Below are 19,518 nucleotides of genomic sequence, written 5' to 3'. Positions count from 1 at the left end.
GTGTCTATAGAGTGTCTGTAGATTAATGAAAATGCATGTTTGTTGACAAATGTCTGCAGAATGTCATAGAAGAAAGTGTATCGGATTATAAAGTTCTGTTTTTGTAGACTGAAGTCTATAGAATGTCTATAGACTATCTATATACATTTGTCTATAGACATTCCATAGACTTCAGTCTGCAAAAGTAGAAGTGTATATATAGTTCTACTTTTGTAGACTGAAGTGTATAAAATGTATACAGACAAATGACATCTATAGACATTCTATAGACTTCAGTTTACAAAAGTAGAACTGTAAGCCTATACACTTGTCCATCGACATTCTGCAGACAACTGTCTACAAACATGAATTTTAATTAATCCATAGGCACTCTATAGACTCAGACTTTTTATAGACTAGTCCATAAAAAGTGTATGGCCATAAGTCTATTGACAGTCTATAGGCTCAGACTTCTTATAGACTAGTCTATAAAATGTGTATGGCCATAAGTCTATAGATAGTCTAAAGACTCAGACTTTTTATAGACTAGTCTGTAAAAAGTATGGCCATCAGACTATAGACTGTCTATATGTAGTGTATAGACAGTCTATAGACTCAGACTTTTTATAGACTAGTCTGTAAAAAGTATGGCCATAAGTCTTTAGACTGTCTATATGTAGTGTATAGACAGTCTATAGACTCAGACTTTTTATAGACTATTCTATAAAAAGTGTATGGCCATAAGTCTATAAGCGGTCTATAGGCAGTCTATAGACTCAGACTTTTTATAGACTAGTCTATAAAAAGTGTATGGCCATAAGTCTATAGACCGTCTATAGACAGTCTATAGAATCAGACTTCTTATAGACTAGTCTATAAGAAGTGTATGGCCATAAGTCTATAGACAGTCTATAGACAATCTATAGACTCAGACTTTTTATAGACTAGTCTATAAAAAGTATGGCTATAAGTCTATAGACTGTCTATAGACAGTGTATAGACTGTCTATAGACTCAGACTTTTTATAGACTAGTCTATAAAAAGTGTATGGCCATAAGTCCATAGACTGTCTATAGACAGTGTATAGACTGTCTATAGACTCAGACTTTTTATAGACTAGTCTATAAAAAGTGTATGGCCATAAGTCCATAGACTGTCTATAGACTAGTCTAAAGAAATGTCTATAGACAGTCTATAGACTCCATAGACAAATGTCTATAGACTGTCTATGGACTTTCTATAAAAATTTTTGTAAGGGTAGTATCAAGTTTAAGGAGTATAGGGCGACCTCCAACTCTGAAATCGGCCTAGAAGAAGTAGTAGAACACACGGTAAGCTCGCACGCTCTAAGACCCGAGCAGCCAGATGAGCTAAAAGAGGTGTTAGGGGAATATATCGACAGGTTCAGCGATCGGCCGGGTAGAACCGAACTAATAACGCATGAAATAGAGCTGACATCAACCGAACCAGTAAGATCAAATCCTACAGGGTGTCTCCAAGACAGAGAGGGATTATGGAGGCGCAGCGCATGTACAGCGCATGTAAGAGCTGGGAGTTATCGAGCCCACTAAGAGTGACTACACGTCACCGCTAATACTGGTAGAAACCCGTAACAAGGACCCTCGTCCGTGTGTTGACTACAGAAAGTTAAATGCCATCACTAGGGATCAGCTGTACCGGATACCCAACATTGAGGAACGAATTGAAAGAGTTAGCGCTGCTAAATACATTTCAACTATATATCTCCTGCGGGGGTACTGGCAAGTTCCCCTTTCAGAAAGTGCCAGCCGCTATGCCGCATTCATCTCACCTGTATGCACTTTTCGCCCTGTCGCACTCAGCTTCGGGCTGAAGAACGCCCCATTTAGCTTCTCTAAGTTAATGGATATTGTCCTAAAAGGCTTGCGGGAGTTTGCCTTGCCATATCTGGATGATGTAGCAGTTTATTCGGACCGCTGGCAACAACACGTATCGCACCTCTAACAGGTGTTCTTACGGTTGAGGGAAGCCAGCTTAACGATGAAAGCGGAAAAGTGTAGATTTGGTTGTTCACAGGTTACTTATCTGGGCCATGTTGTCGGCCAAGGCACGAGACGGCCGGCCGAGCTGAAAATACCTACGATTAGACAATTTTCTCAGCCGCGCACGAAAACCGACCTTCGCTCATTTTTGGGACTTGTGGGGTACTATCAACCGTACATTCCGAATTACTCGCAAATGGCAAGTCCATTAAGGGACGCCCTCCGAAAGGGAGCACGGAGTAGCGTACACTGGGAAAAAGACAAAGAGAACGCTTTCGAAAGTTTGAAAACGCTATTGGTTTCTCGTCCTGTGCTTCGCGCGCCAGACTACACAAAGGAATTCATAGTTCAATGCGACGCAAGCGACAGAGGCGTGGTACTAGTCAGGTCGGCGACGATAACGAGGAGCATCCTATCCTCTATGCCAGCCGTAAACTAAATGTAAGAGAGGAAGCCTACAGCGCTTCAGAGAAGGAATGCGCTTGTTTAGTTTGGGCCGTCCAGAAGTTGTTGTGTTACTTGTACGGAGCGAAGTTCATCTTCGAGACCGAACACTGTCCTCTGACGTGGCTCAAATGTCACACAAAAATGGCCGCTGGCTCCGATGGAGCCTCACTCTCCAAGAGTACAACTTCTCCGGTAGATATAAAAAGGGAAAGTGTCATAGCTATGCGGATGGTTTGAGTAGGCTAATTTGAATTCTGCGTTTGAGGGTCCCACCTAAATTTTAGGGTTACTAGGGTTAAGTTTATTAAGCCAAGAAGAGCCCCTCTCATTTAGCAGGATTCCCTCCATGATTGCTGAGTTTGTCAGCACGAAATTTCTTCAGAAATTGGCATAGCGAAATGCAGCCTTTTTTTGTTTGTGCACTTATTTTTTTTTTTTTTTTGAAGCATAGCGGGTCTAAAGTGGAGGCCAATGTACGTCATCTCGGCACAGAGCCGTGTTGTGAGGTTCATTTTGCAGTTGCCTGTCCTTGTTGGATGTTTTGGGGCGGTGACATTACACAAGTGGTAGCTACGAGCCAAGGCTTCACCCCCTGGCCACCAGCCGTTCTCTTCCTGCCCAGCGGTTATCTGCGCTAGACAGTCGAGATTTTCCGGGCCATGGAGGCGCTGTTAAGAACGGCCAGCTGCAGTGCAAGTTTGCCAGCCAGTTAAGCCAGTGTTGGCAACCTCATGTTGGAATTCCGCCGCCAACCTCTAGCCATGGCGTGACTAAGTCGACTTTGTGTCATGAACAATACGCGCATCCTCCACTCTCCGTCGCTTCAGCTAGGATGCGTTCGACGAAGCAGGCTTTGTGTTGAAACCGTCACCGTTACGCTCTAGCCTCATCGCCGTTGTGACTGAAGGAGTTCGACGAAGCAGGCTTTGTGCACAACTGCACAAGGCCGACCTGATCTGCTACGGGTGGGGAAGTTGATGCGGGAACGCCAACGCAGGCTCCTTCCCACGCACCGACCGAGACGCAAGACAACGCGCTACCCGGTACGGCTCCGAGTTCTACGAAGCCCCTCTGACGTAAGCTCCGGACCATCGCACCGGTGTGTATGCGTGTGTGCGTGTGTGTGTGTAACCCGTCCAGGAGAGAGGCGGCCTGTTTAATATGACTGAACGAACGTTCGCGTCACCTTGTGTCGGGAGAGGACCGAGTGTTTAAAAACCGCTGTTGTGCGGCTGCTCAGGTCACTCTCTCTCAAGCAGTCATGTTAGACTGATGTACTTTCTCAAACAGTCATATTAGACTGATACAAATACTGTAAATAAACCCTTATTCCTCGTTCTCGATGAGAAGCAGTCCTTCCCTTCATCAACGCCCTCAGCGCGGATAAGTTGGACGACGGCATGGGCCAGCTACCTTTTAATCCATGCCCGACTCCAATCTTGACAACGGATCACGAGCGATGGGATTGAACCCCGAATCATAACAAGGGGTAATTGGAGATCTCAGGGAGAGGCCTTCGTCCTGGAGTGGACATAAAATAGACCGCTGCTGCTGATGATGATGAGAGTTAGTTGTAAAACATGAAATCAACCGTTTTCTATGTGAATTACTGCACATTTGAACATTCGTGAAACTTGGCGTCACCTAAACTACAGAATAGGCGTTAGATCCGCATATATATTTTTCTCAGTACCGCTCGCACAGCGGAATTTGCACTGCATAAATACTAACCTTCTGGGCCCGGTAGAAATGGATGAGAATGTATTATATTGTCAACCATTACACATGACGCAGCTAGTAGAGTTAACTAACCAACTAGAGTTAACTATACTAACTAGAGCACTAACAGAAATGATTCCAGTGCTACGGTCTGGCCTTCTACCGTCTGGTAGAAAGGGTGGGGAAACTGAAGAAACCAAGCTCGCGTGCGTTTGTACTGCACTGGGCACGTGGTATAGCACTTACCCCTGTCTCATTTTAGGCTCGAAGTAAGCGCTTCTCTTTTCAATATGATTTTGTTTGTCTTGAGAGGTTTGGTGACGTCGCATTGCTTGTGGATTGACATTTGCACCTACTTGTTTTTCTATTTTGGGTGATAAATTTTCACCGGTTAACAAATGTTAACCTTTAGCGCTCAGCGCAGGACGCGCCTGCGTGCATGTGAAGTCTCTTGAATGTTATCGATGGTTCTATCGGTTGTCTCTTGTCAGCGAACCTTGTGCAATGTGATTGTATGCGCGACGCCAATTGTGTACGACTTTCTGGAGCACAAGCGGGCACCAGAAATTACTCTGGAACCTTCGATGACTCACGTGAAAAGCCGACGATCTTGAGCTGGAGATCAGATTTCGACGAACGCCGACAAGGTTCGCCGCTGTTGTTGTGCTCCATGTGTCACTTGTGTTGTGGGCACGAGTTCGCCCCATTAAAGTTAGTTTCGTCATTCACAGTTTTCCTACTGTTTTTTTGACGGTGACTACATTGCGACGTAATGATGCACACTTCGGCTCGGTCTCAATGAGTGGAAGTTTTGTATAGTGAGCAAACAACACAAAGTTAGGCGGTTGATTTTAGTGTGCTTAATCTGTTTTTCGCGCTGTTTCCACAACAAAATGCAATACCAACTAGTTAGGTGTCGCATCCGCTTGCTGCTTTGCAGGTGAGAAACGCGCAGGTTGGGAGAAGCGTTATGGAAATATTGCAGGTTTAGTGATAATTTGCGGAAATTCGGGTCTGTTGTCTTGAGATAGAGAGGGGGATATAAGGAAGGCAGGAATGTTAGGTAGCCAAGAGTCTGTTTGGCTACCCTACGCTGGGGGAAGGCAAAAGGAGAACAGAGAGAAGGGAGAGAGAGGGTATAGAGGCGTGCACAGACAGTCATTGAGTCAAAGCCGTTCGTACAAGCCAGGCGTTCTCAGAAAGCGCAAGCGCTTTCATTGCCTTCTGAGCCGATGATCGGTGGGGACGGTGCTCTAGTACCGTCTGTTCACTCAGAGGACGATCATCTAATTTTCTCAATGTGGCGGACAAAGATTGTCTTTGTGCTTGAAATTCAGGACAGTAGCACAATAAGTGGTCAGTGTTCTCCTCGCATCCGCAAACATCACATGCAGGACCATCAGGCATTGTAATTACTGTTCAGTAAGTTTTCGTGAAGGCAAGTACCAGCCACAACCGACACCAAAGAGACGTTTCGCGTCGGCGCAGTCCGGCCGGGGGGCTGAGTTGCAGTGAAGGGTTTGGTCTGAACAGTCTAGTGCGCCTTGTACGTGTGGTATTCTACTCTGCTAAGGAAAGCGTGTGTGCTAGAATGCGAAGTTGTCTCGCAGCGTCAGTCCTTGAGAGACAAATGGGGATAGAGCGGTCTTATTTGTTTGATATCCGAGTTGCCTTATCTGTGTCACCATTTCTAAGGATAACGCAATGACCTGGTATCCAGTGAAATAAATGCTGGCCGTTTTCTTTTAAGTGGTGGACAACTTCCACGATTTAACACGTGAGCTGATCGCGAGAAACGGCTGCACACTGCAAGGCCGACCTTGCATCGCATGGGACTGCCCATTTCCGAAGTCTTTCAGCATTTATCACATGAAGTGCGTCGAGGAGAGCCGCGAGCTCTGCCAGTTGTAGTGATATTTGAACTCCTGAACCGCTTGCTTATTCCCATTGTTGGTATAAGTACAGTGCCACCGGAACAGGTTGATGTAGTTGAGCCATCAGTGTAGACGCGTTTGCAGTCCCTGTATTTCTCGTACGCAAGGAGTAAAGTAATTTGCTTGAGTGCTGACGCTGGCAAGTCCGACTTTTTTGAAGTCCTTCGGTTGCAAGTTTTACTTGAGGATGGCTAACACACCATGAAGGAATCGCAGGTCTTGCCTCAGATGCGTAACCTGACCTGAGAGAGGCACGGTGCACGAAGGCAGTTGCACAGAATGTCGTGCGAGGCCTTTCTACTGGAATACTTGCGAGGTGGTGGGTAGGGGTCCGGGCCAATTGCCTTATGTGCACACGCATTGTTTCCATGAAGATGTGCCTTCTAATAGTGTAATCTTAAGCGACTGCAATAGCTTCAGTTGACACATTCCGCGGTAGACCAAGGCATATCTTGAGGCATATGCTTTCGATTGTATTAAGGTTAGTTCTGCAGGTGTCGGAGATGACCAGTAGCCTGTACCGCAGGCAGCCAAGAGTACCCTGTACAGTTGCAGCATAGATTGTATTAACAATCCCCAGGTCTTTCCTGCTAGAAACTTAAACATATGACAAATTTCTGTTAGGCGTTTCTCACATAATTGACATGAGGGGTCCAGGAGAGATTTATGTCAATGACCACCTCTCACAATCTTTGACTTGTGCTGTACGAGTTCAGCTGTCCGTCGACTTACACCACGTCCATAATTCGGGCGGTGCTGTATGGTGTGCACATTACTAACAATTCCAGTCTATTTTTATGCTCGCACATGCCCTCGTTCAGGCTGTTATTCAAAGAAACGGTAATCCTTTTGTATATATGGAACAATGAGTTCTGCCTCCCGTATGTCCCCGCCAGAGCATTACGTACACGAGACCGCTTTACCTTACCAAGAGTACGGACATGATATGGCAAACGTGTCCGTGCCTTCTATGTACCTGATGTGTTAAATGACCTGTCAGATAAAGTTTTATCTTCCAGCACATGGAAAGAAGTTAAATCTTATATTTTTGATTTGTATGTGTCATTTCGTTTCTTTCCTTTCTTTCTTTCTTTCTTTCTTTCTTTCTTTCTTTCTTTCTTTCTTTCTTTAGTTCTATCTTGAGTCTTGTACATAATTGATTTACTGTGCCGCTCCCTGGCTTGCTCCATGCTGCCGAGCGCTGCCCCACAAGCCCATTGTTGGCTTGGGCAGGCTCGTATTTGTATGTCATTTTCGAAATAAATAAATAAATTATATATATATATATATATATATATATATATATATATATATATGGAGGCATTGGTTTTCTGGTAAATGCTATCACTGCACACTTTTCACAAGACAATTCGATCCCTTGTTCTAGAAGGTAGGATGATGTTAAACTGGCTGCCTTCTAAAGCCGTGCGCGAAGCTGCACTCGCGTCACACCCGACGTCCAAATAGAAATGTAGCCTTTATAGATGGAGAGCGTAACGGAAAATGGAAGGGTGTAGGTGAGTCCAATATCCGCTAGATTGAAGAGCGTTGCGCTCAGTACTCCGCCTTCAGGCCCCCCACAGTTATTGTAATGCTGTAAAGTTGGGCCATCCTCGGCAAGTATGTAAAAGGATCTGATGTACATAACTACTAATCCAGATAAATCTTGCCGCCAAGTCCTACTGCCCCTAAAGCGTCTAAAATCGCTTCATGGGTTTCGTTATCGAATGCTGCTTTAATATCGAGAAACAGGGCAGCAGATAGCATTTTGCAGGGCTTCTGGTGCTCGACGTACGTCACCAAGTCGATAACGTTTTCTATAGAAGAACAGCCACGCATCAAACAGGACATTGCATCTGGATATACGTGCTAATGTTCGGTGTGCCATTCTAGCCGTGCTGCAACAGTCCTCTCAATTAGTTTTCTAATGCAACTGGCAAGCGCGATTGGTCGGTATGACGCAATGTCCACAGGTGATTTGCCAGGCTTGAGCAGTGGAATTAGGAGACTGGTCTTCGATTCCTGGGGAACCGTACCTCTCTGCCAAGAGCTGTTGAACAAGAGCAGCAGCGATTTCCGAGCCTCCTCAACAAGATTTGTGCTGTTGAAGATGAACCCTTGCACAAGGCAAGTTCATCTTCGAGTTCGTACACGGAGAAAGGACGGTCCATGCGGGGGTTGCGTGAAATCGATGAATGGTGGAGCGATCTTCCAGCGGAACTAGTTTCGCCAGCAATCCTCCTGCAGACACCTCAGCGACGTCAATCTCTCTACATTGTTAGTGAAGGGCCAAAGGCTTGAAAGGGCGGCGCTACTGAGGGGCTCAACGGAGACCATGAACAGTTCTCCGCTTGTGAGACAAAGGTATTCGTGGATCGAAGGACTCGCAGAATGACATCCATCATTGCGATGCAAGTTAGTCCATAGCACGCTGAAATTTCTTTTGAGTTGTTTTGGCCAATCTCAAGTCACGTACATACTTTGTACGCCTGTATCTTCGCGCTGCACGGCGACGAATTGCACGAAGCTTCGCCAGCTCAATGTCCTATTCAGTGCGTGTAGACGTTCGGTGAAGCGAGAGCGTGGAATACTTTAGGGCACCCTTTATGGTGTCCTCTAGGCTAGAGGACAAGTGATCACGACATCTGGCTTCGACAATTGATTTCAACATTAACCAGTTGATACATTGAGTGACGCCTGCTTACTTGGAGCCCGTCAACCCTTTAATCCTTAGATAAGTGGGTAGGTGGTAACTTCCCCGCGGTTCAATATCCGGAAACCCCCTGACCTTCCTACTGAAGGAGCGTGAAACAAAGGTGAAGTCCAGACAGCTACAGCAGACAGTTCCACGCAGAAAGGTGGTGGTTCAATAATTTAACAAGCACAGTTCTTGTGCTGAGGCAAATGACAGTAATGCTCTTACCCTGGAGTTTATCTTAGAATTTCTCCAGAGATAGCGGTGGGCATTAAAATCTCCATCACCAGAGGCTGTGGAGTCGCTGTCATGATTCGCCGTAACCGCTCGCAGACCACCCTACTTGAGGGCGATGTGTAGGCTCCAACTACTGTGAAAGTGAACTTGCCTTGTCAGGCATACTTACTCGTTTTCTTGGTCAGGTGGAACTGGATGATGGACATGCGTAAGATCACGCCGTATGAAAACGATGATCTTGCTCGGATTTTACGTTCGTGGCAGGTATGACACACTCGTACCTGGACAGTCTGATGTTAGCTGATAAGGGCTCGCAGATGACGATGATGGAGAACTTATGCATGAACGCAAGCTGTCGAAAGTCCGATATGCGTGACTTATGCCCTCTTGTGTTCCACTGAAATGTCGACGCGTTCCGGACGTCGTCACGAAAGGACGGCTTCGGAAGAGCCATGATTTCAACCAGGAGCTGCAAGTGCTGTACTCAAAGTGTCCAGCACCTGTAGCGCTCTTTGCGCAGATGAAGTATTTATGTTAATTATAACGCGAGTGGCATTCATGAGCGACTGCAGAGTGTTGATGATATGAAGAACATCAGCGAGCGTCGTTTCAACAGTTGCCGAAGCTGTCGAGGTCGGTGCGTTTTGAGGTAGCTAAGCAGGGCGTTGTGGCCTCGGTAGCTCAGGTCAATCTTCAGGACGGGCAAACCTTTCCGCTTTGTTTGCTTTCTTTCCATCTTCCTTGGTCGTGCTATGCGTTGATGCGGTAATCCTTGGGACGGAAGGTGGCGTGTAACTATCTGCAGCTATGTTTCTTCGTGAAAGTTTTCGGTGTCGATGCCGACATTGCCGAAGAACGGCAGCAGCCTCTCGATGCATCCAATTGTCCCGCATCATTCCTTTGACGATCCCGAATTCCTTCCGCACCCACGGACAATCCTTTGATGAGGCCTTGTGAGGACCACTGCAGTTAGGGCACTTTAGAACATCTGTGCGGCAGGCGTCTTGTGAATGGGACACAGAGCGCCGCGGGCACACGACTTTGTTCACGCAGACACCCTTTACGTGGCGAATCCTGACACACTTAAAACACTGGAGGGGCTTCGGTAAGGATGGTCGTACTGGTTGGCGGACATGTCCTACTTTGACGTGGGAAAGAAGGCTGTCTCCTTCAAACAAAGTCTTCATACAGATAGTGTTTCCCAGTCTGAAATTCTCGTAATGAAAGCGCCTTCTGTCGTTGGTTTGGTCAGTATTGGCAAGTCGTCATTCAGGATTTCAAAGTCGATGTCATAAATGACGCCCGCAGTACCATCGCCGCCTGTAGGGATCATTGATCGCACCTTTACATTGTCGATCTCAATTATATTACGCAGGCCTTCTATGGCGCTGCGCTGTAACACGTCAACTAGAAGGACACTTTTGGGCGAGTTTATTCTCACATCTTTATTCTCGTTTGGTGCGATTTTCTCGAGCAACTGAAAAAGGACCTGCCTTTTTAGGAGCTGCATATTGGTGGCTGGGTCCACGGGCATGAAGAGCACAGCGGGTGGCCAGCGCTACGGAGCACTCTTTATGGTAGAAGCACTTGGTGACGAAGATTCCTGCAGTAGTGTTCTTTTTCTGATCTACACATCACGACTTTGAAGTCATCGTCCGACGAGTTGTAGCTGTCCGAGCATAACTCAGTGGCCTCGCTGTCCGCATCGCTTGACGCACTTCCACGTTTCCTAGACGTTATCCGAACTGCGCTCCAAGAAGGCCCTCGGAGACCTCTTCATCCATTGCCGCAAGGAGGGAGCGGCAGCTCCCAGAAATGCAGGGAAACAAAGCGAAAAAGCAGAGCCAAAAATACAAGCGTTCTATCAACGAATCACTTCGTCTTCCTCCTTCCTCTGTTGTCTCGAATAAACTTGTTAGCTAGTCGGTTAAGGAGGATCGCAACAAAAACATAAAGAAAATAAAAATTTGATCAATACGCGCTTTTTCGCATGTACTGCAATGTCAAACAGGTTAGGATTTCAAACTACTACATGTTGAATAGTGTTAGCGAAACGCGTTGGAAGGTGGCTGTTTGAAAATATTTATAAATTGCAGGAAGATTAAGAAATTTTTTTTTATATTGGCAAGGCCTTCGAAAAAGAATAAAGCAGTAAATGTCATAAAATGTAGGATTCTTTACTAGCCTTATTGAATGAGCGATCACGTCTTTTTCGCTGACCGGGTGGGTGGGACACCTTGCTCGTACTAGTGTACACTGTCGGTGCACGGCCACTTTAGACCTGCATCTATGACGACGATTGACGCTATTCTGCGAGAGCGTTCAGTAACGTTATGGCTTGTGTTATTTACTTTCAGTATATAGTCAGGTTAACTTAGCCCGTCTGAGGCTTTCTGGTCTTTAAGAAAGTACGCTTCAAGGATCAAAAAAGAAGTGGTGAGGGGCGATAATAGAGACCAACGCAAGAAGAGACCGCGAACAAGAGGCAGCGCTGAGAAATGAAGAAGTCGCAGGGCTTAACAGGGCGCGAAGCCATGCACCCGGCTCGGTGCAAGCGAGCTCAACTGAAGCGAGAAAAAAAGAGCGAGGGATGTGGGGAGCCAGCAAAAGCCGAGCAGCAAGAGCGGCGGCAAAGCCACGTGTCCAAATGCGGGCGGCTTTTCGCGCTCGGCCGCCCACCGAAGACGTCGGCCAGGGGTGCACAAAGTTTCTCCTCCGGTCGGGCCCGCTCCAACTTTTGCCGCCGGTAGCAGCTGGCCGACTAATGAGCTGCACGGGGGCCAGTTGTGCGAGCGCAGGAACCAGCGGCGGTCATTTGCATAATCCTCGCCGTACACCCCCTCCTCTTCGGTCTGATCGACGGCAGCTGTGTCGAGGGAGCTGGCCCTCGCCGTCCTCGATCGCGCGGACAAGCGCGCGCACAACAGCTCGTTGGTTCCGGATGCAAATGGAGGAGGAGCAGCAGAGAGCGCGTCCGTGTCGGCTACAACAACGCTCTCCTCTTGGCCCACGTGGCCGTTCACGGTAGCGCAAACCGGCGCTGAGTCAGGAATACATCGCACGCTGCGTGAGCTCAACAGGGTGGCTTCGTCAGGCGCCGCCTGCTGTCCACCGTGCTCATGACAGGATTTGTCGTCCCCGCACATGAGCTGTAGTTTGACCTTTTTCTATGCTTATGCTTTCCAGTTCACCGTAATTTGAGGTACCGCTTGGACATTTACTACCCAGCATACGGTTCAAATGAGGCTATCAAAATATCGTGCAAGATGCTTCTTTTTGTCAGAAGTATGACATATTTTCTAAGTGTGAGCAGTTCACTGAAATTTCGCTTGACTATAGAAAGCGCAACGGCGCCTTACGATAACAGCGTTATATTACATGTGGCGTAAACAGACTCGGCGGCCTCTTGGGAACAGAGATAGCCTAAAGGACGAACGGTGCTGGCCGATCAGCTATGACGTGAGCACTGTGCGCCAACTCTGGGCTGATATTTTCTAGCGACGACTTTTGAGTAGCCACATTCGACGTTTCATTTTTGGTGCATTATATTCATAAAGTGTCGCACATATCAAGAAAGTGGCTTGGCGACATGGTGTATAATTAATGTTTTCCGCTCCGTTTAAGCTGTCAGGACTGTGCATGCGCGTTGAAAATGCTGAAAAGAAGAAGGAATACTACAAATCCAAGCATGTGAACAAATACATTAGGTGCGCGACACATGTTATCTACAAAATTCCGTTGAAGTGTGGTAAGGTCTATATTGGCCAAACAGGTGGATGTGTCAGTGACCGCATGCGCAAGCATTGTGTGTTGACGAATTCTCAATGAGCTGGTCACCTGTTTTTTCATTGTCATCATTGTCGTTAGCGTGACAGTGCACCACGTTTTGAAAATGTGACCATTCTTGGCAGAGGCAGGAGGAAAACCGAAAGAGAAATACTTGATGAATTTAATAACAATATGAAAAAAAATGTATCAGTGTTTCTTCCATCTCTGAGCGATAAAGAGATAGCTTATCTAAAATGCAGAACTTAAAGATGTGGTAGTTAGGGCAAAAGGGTGTGTTCGTCAATTTAAAAAACTTGTACCTTGCTAAAAGCATTGCACATTCGTCAGCGGTTTGATGTTCCAGGGTTGATCCGTGTTTTCAAATATATGTCAGTTGCTAGTCCAGCGTTCTTCCTTTTGTCGTGGTTGCGTCTCAATTTTTTTCGCTTGTTTTCGCAAGTGCCAGCAAGAACCAATTGGCCCAGCAAGCAGCACTTGAATTGTCGCAGATTAGGTATCGCGTCTAAAAAGACAGCGCGCATAATGGACAGCAAGAACGGAAAATAAAGAGGCTGTAGATAACGTAGCATAATGTAGGTCTTGTGCAGCAATGCAAGACTCACGTACTGGTGATACTTTTCATATAGTTGCAGCGGTGACCATTTTTGCCTGAGGCAAGGCCACCGCTACCAAGGCGGCCGGGCAAGAAACTCTGATGGAGCACTCAGCAAAGATCGTGTCACCCACTGTCCTAGTGGCTACAGTGGAGGCCTCAACGTCTTCCACCTTCCACAAACCGCACTCATCTGCATTACTACCGGCTTCTATACCGTCGGGACGACCGTTCAGCACTACGATTCAAGTGCCGAAGTGTCTTGACCTGTAAATTATTGCCTTCATACCTTTTCATCATAAGCCCCAGTTGACAGATGAGCCTTCATCCAGGACATTGAAACTCGCTTTGCACTCAGCCTCCTGTCTCTCCCGACTGTTTTCGCCAAGCGAACATCTCTGCAGATGAGATCATCCCGGACCAAGCCATGTGCGTCATCGCCATTGAATCTCAGGGGTACTGTAGCAGCCAGGTGCACAGCCCCAACAGTCTCCTACCTTCAATGGCAGCACCTCGTGGGCAGAATTTCGCATACAGTTCACCTGGATCTTGGGAGAAAAAACAGAGGTGCTTGTTTCACAACTCCGTTCCTCGTTGGCGGAGCTCTGGAGGAATATTAAGTTAAAGCGACGGCGCATTATTTCCCGCGCTCGGGGCTCGTTTCGATGGCGGCCATCTCCACCAGCTTTTCCTCACACAGCTGAAAGTGTTCGAGAAGAAGCGTTCGACAGCTCGGCTCCCATGTTGAAAAACTTTAGCGAAACGCACTTGCAGGGTGTCATTGTGTTACAGAGGACCTTATTTCCAAGACCGCTTTTGTCAACGCATCTCTCACAGCAACATCCAATGCTTTGTTGGCTGGGGTCGGCCTGCAACTATTACTGAAGCACTTGCTCGCACTCTTGAGGCTGGAACAATGGAACGTGTGACAACACATCACTGTGCAATCGAACCAGTTAATAAAAGCCCTCAAGGTGTTTTACAATTGCTGCTTGAATTAGACATGAAGAAGGGAAGCTACCCTGATGATCTATGAACTACATGTATAAAACAATATGATGAATGCATTTCCCTTTACTTAGAGCAAATGTCTGCGAAGTTTTCATTCGCATTCACTTCCACAAGACACGCGCAATGCAATAGCAGTCCCCGTTTTAGAAAAATGGCAGCCGTACGCAAGTAAACAATTACCGACCGATATCTTCGACGTCAGTTGGCTGTAATGTCTCAGAACGCCTTATTGGAAAACATGTTATTATTTTAATTGACACTAACTAGTTACTTTCCACAAACCAACATGGACTTAGGACAGAAACACTCCATCACTCTCTCTTCAAGAAAATGAGAAAACTAGAGACTGCATTCATGGCGATTATCTGGAATTAAATCTTGGAGCGCTTTGACAAAACGAGCGTAGCACTTCAGAAGCCAGGCCTAGACATTTCAACTGCTGTAGACCTGCTGAGATCTCTAGAAGGCTTTGTTAATTCTTTGCGACCTGTTTTTGATACGTTCGAAGAGAGAGCACGCACGCTAAGTACCAATCAACCTTATCAGGATGAGGGCAAACGCATCGTATTGAGTAAGCACCCGGACGAAAAAAGGGATAGTGCGCTACAAGCTAGAAAAAAGTTTATCGTACAGACCTACAATGTTGTACTTGACAGGCTAGGCTCTGCTTAGAGAGTGCGAAAGGCTGCCCACATTGAACTCTGCGAAAAGTTCGGATTCTTAAAATTGATGACAGAAGTTGGGAGCGAGGCCTCTTTGGCACAGCAGGCTGAGAAGTTGATGAAAACTTACAAAAATGATTTGGCGCCAACATTTTTTTTTTTTTGCTAAAATCTTTCAGTTTGCAAACTTTCTGCACAACTCTCTGTGCCAGAACACGAGTCCCCTGGGAATAACGAAGTTGCTGCACGAAAGAAAGCTTATTGATGTGTTTCCGAACCTTTCTATTGCTTTGCGAATGTACTTGCATACCCGTGGCAAACTGTGAGACCGAACGATCGTTTTCCAAGTTGTCGCTGATAAAAAATCGCCTTCGTTCGAGCCTCCTTGACGACAAGGTGAACTGGCTTGCTATCATGTCCATTGAAAGTGACCTCCTCGGCCATCTATCCTTCGAACAGGATTTCACCAAAGCGAAGGCGCGAAAGGTTCCATTTTAAAAGAGGGCTGTTTACGCTATACATGAATAGTTCCAATAAGCTCGTTGTGTCGCCTCCCAGCCTCCACGTTGTCGACGAAACGCTGAGCAGTGTAATTCAAGATATAAACATCTTCGTTGTTCGTCTATTGGTTGTTCTTCTTGTGATATTTAGTGCGCTTACAAAGAACTGTGTTTTTGTTGTTTTTGATAGTGCCACGTTTATTTGGTGCCGTCTTTGCTTGTCTTACCTTCAACGAAAATATTTTCAAATAATGTTTTGTAATTACACTTGGTCATTTTCATCTGTATTCTAGTGCATATTTATGCTGTTTGTACTGCTATAAGTATTGTATATATCTATTGCATATTTATAGAGTAACCTGTATAACGCTTACTGCAGTCTGATGCTCGAATTTTAACAAAGAATGTTTTGGAAACAACCATGCGTCTCCTCACTGGATTAAACTTAGTGATGCAAACAAAGCCTAGCTTCAGAAGGATCGACATCTGAGCTGTGTTGTCTTTTCTACGTTTTTGTTCGTCTTGAGTGCACTGAACTTTTCCTCAAAGCCTAGCTTTTGCTGAAAACAGAATGCTGATTAATCACAAAGTGAACAGATGTGTTGGTGTTTACAACAGAACGCGTTTCAAGCAAGTTTTGTTGTTTTCCTTATAATAATAACAATAATAATAATCCCGTTGATCGCCCTTTGTTCTTTTTAATTTGGCGGAATTATAATGAAACATGGCATATTTGCAGTGGCGTAGCAGGCGGCAGGGGGGGGGGGGGGGTCAGTATAGAGAAAGGGGGCCTGCATGCGCATTAGTCCAGTGCCCCTATTTTTTTTAATCCGGCGCTGCCCATACGTGGGCCGATCTCGAAGATAGTGCAATATCGGGCGGACCCGGGGCGGAGGTGAAGTAGGCGTTAAGCACTCCCCATACGTGGGCCGATACCGAAGATAGTGCAATACCGGGCCGACTGGCAGCGGAGGTGCAGTTCGCCTTTAAGGGGCCCACATACACATCTTTGGTGGTCATCCTTCTTCATAGAGTGGACTGGCACTGAGAATGTTTTTGCATTCACACTCTATGAATAATCAAAGTCCAAGATAGCGGCGCGCTTTTTCAGAGAATGATACCGAGGGGCAACTGATACACCTATCTTCCATTTGTCCCTTTCTATTGCTTCAAAGATTTCCCTTGTTTCTTTTTTTTGTGCTCTCTGTGCAAAACTTCTGTATCTGTCAGGAGGGGTTTGCAACCACAGTCCCTGCAATGAAAGACTAAATGACTCGAATTTATAGTCATTTAATGATAATTGTGCTCAATTAGCCGCGTATTCAAGCACCCGCCCAATGGCCCAATGTATGCCTTGTTACAGGACAGAGGGACTTTTTAAACCACTCTCTCTGTGCAAGACGATGCGCAAAACGAGAACAAGGTGAAATCGGGAACGAACGTTTTGACAAATCGACTCGTCTTTTTCAAGGCGCACATGCCTTCCAAGGCACGGTATATATAAGTAGGGTTCTTCTCAAGGGGAGAGGTAGTAAGGAAGGTCTGTGCGGCCACGAGCGAAGGTGAGCTAACACGACGGTGTAGAATTGAGAATAAAGGAGTGCTGTGATGAGGCCGGTGAACGGCCGTCTGTCAGTCGCATGTCAACGACCCCGTGTCAGTCGGCGTGATAACGGCGTGCACAGCACACCTCTATTATCTGCTTCGCTGGTGGTCGTGGGCTATCCTTTCTGTGAAAGAGATAGTAGAAGGAACGGCAGAAAGCAGTGCCCATGGAAAAAAATATAAATAAATGTTTTAGCGAGCACCGGTTTGCAACGAGCACAGGAGGGCAACTGCCTACCACCCGCAGACGAATGGTCTTCGGAGCGGCTGAACAATATCCTCCCCGACATGCTAGCAATGTACATCGATATCGAGCACAAGATGTGAGATGCCGTCCTGCCGTACGTAACCTTCGCTTATAATACGGCAGTGCAATAAATAACGCCTATCACGCCGTTAAAGTTCGTCTAGGGCAGGAACCGGACATTGACTCTCGACGCCATGCTTCCACACGTCACCGACGAAGAGAACCTTGAAGTCGCCGACTATTTCCCAACACGTTGAAGAAACTCGACAGCTCCCCCACTTGCGCATCAAAAACCACAAGAGGATTAACAGCCGCCACTACAATCTTCAAAGACGCTACGCGGAATACCGGCCCGGTGACCGTGCTTGGGTCTGGACTTCGATGCGCCGATGAGGAAACAGCGGGAAACTGTTACGATGGTATTTCGGACCCTAGACGATCATCCGACGCATTGGCGAACGGATGTGTGAGGTTTTGTCAGGCGGCATTTCGCTATCACAGCTGCACCGCGCACGACCTGAGGTCGTCCACGTGATGCGTCTACGCCCGCTAACGCAATAAGAAACTGCGTTTCTTGGTTGCTTTGTTGTTCTTTCCCGCGTATGCGTAGTTTCGTTCTATCTTTCATGCCTGTTTGTAGCATCAGGTTGGTGCTCTTTAAGAGTGGGGCATTGACACGCATACTTCATCTGCCTATTTTATGGCCACTGCAGGACGAAGGCCTCTCTCTGCGATCTCCAATTACCCCTGTCTGGCGCCAACCGATTTCAACTTGGGCCTGCAAATTTCCTAATTTCATCGCCCCACCTAGTCTTCTGCCGTCCTCGACTGCGCTTCCATTCTCTTGGCACCCAATCGGTAACCTTAATGGCCCAGCTGTTATCTAAACAGCGCATTACATGGCCTGCGCTGCTCCATTTATTTCTCTTAATGTCAATTAGAACATCAGCTACCCCCTTTTGCTCTCTGATCCACACCGCTCTCATCCTGTCTCTTATCGTTACGCCTAACAATCTTCGTTCCATCGTTGTGTGCGCGGCCGTTGACGTGTTCTCGAGCTTCTTTTTCAGCCTCCAAGTTTCTGCCCCATACGTTAGCACCCGTAAAATACAATGATTGTACACCTTCCTTTTCAATGATAATGGTGAGCTTCCAGTTAGGATCTGACAATGTCTGCCGTATGCACTTCAACCCATTCTTATTCTTCTGTATATTCCTTTCTCGTGATTAGGATTCCCTGTGAGTAATTGACCTAGGTAAACTTACTCTAAAGCAGCAGAAGCTTGATGTGGGCGAGTTGGTTTCGCATACTTGAAGAAAAGAGCGCTAAAAAGACGCGGACTAAAAGAAGAACATGTACGACGGACAAGGTGCCTTGTCCATCGTACATGTTCTTCTTTAAGTCCGCGTCTTCTTATCGCTCTTTCCTTCAAGTAAACATACTCCTTCACCGATTCTAGAGGCTGACTGGCGATCCTGAATTCTTGTTTTCTTGCCAGGCGATTGACCATTATCTTTGTCTCCTGCATATTAACCTTCAAACCCCCTCTTACGTCTTTTAAGATTCTAAATCATTTCTAGTAACTCGTCCCCACAACCACACAACCAAAGGTTCTGTAGGTATTCGGCGTTGATCCTCACTCCTAAGCCTTTCCAGTTTAATAGATCAAGTACATTCTTCAAGCATGCAGTGAATATCACAGGAGATATTGTGTCTGCTTGCCTGACCCCTTTCTTTATGGGTATGTTTCTAGATTTCTTGTGCAGAATCAAGGTAGCTGCGGAATCTTCCTAGATATGTTCCAAAATATTGACGTAGGCCTACTGTGGTCCTTGATTACGTAATGCATCTGTGACTGCTGCGACCTCTACTGAATCAAGTGCCTTTTCATAATCTATGAAAACGATATAGAGAGGTTGATTCTACTCTGCGGATTTTTCAGTTACCTAATTGAAGACATGGATGTGATCCATGATAGAGTATTCTTTCCTGACGCTAGCCTGTTGTCTTGGTCGACGGAAGTCAAGTGTCGCCCTTTCGTTATTGAAAATTATCCTGGTGAATATTCTATACAATATT

The 19,518-nt window shown here is 46.4% G+C and overlaps 1 protein-coding gene across 2 annotated transcripts in view; it reads left to right on the top strand.

Moving 5' to 3' along the window:
* The window catches only part of LOC126529753 (agrin-like), a 481,149-nt gene that overhangs the window by 118,106 nt on the left and 343,525 nt on the right, over positions 1-19,518 (top strand). The gene's annotated exons all lie outside the window — the stretch shown is intronic.

Source organism: Dermacentor andersoni, chromosome 9, assembly GCF_023375885.2.
Source record: "Dermacentor andersoni chromosome 9, qqDerAnde1_hic_scaffold, whole genome shotgun sequence".
Taxonomy (NCBI): Eukaryota; Metazoa; Arthropoda; class Arachnida; order Ixodida; family Ixodidae; genus Dermacentor; species Dermacentor andersoni.
This window is presented reverse-complemented; position numbering and strand designations above follow the sequence as displayed.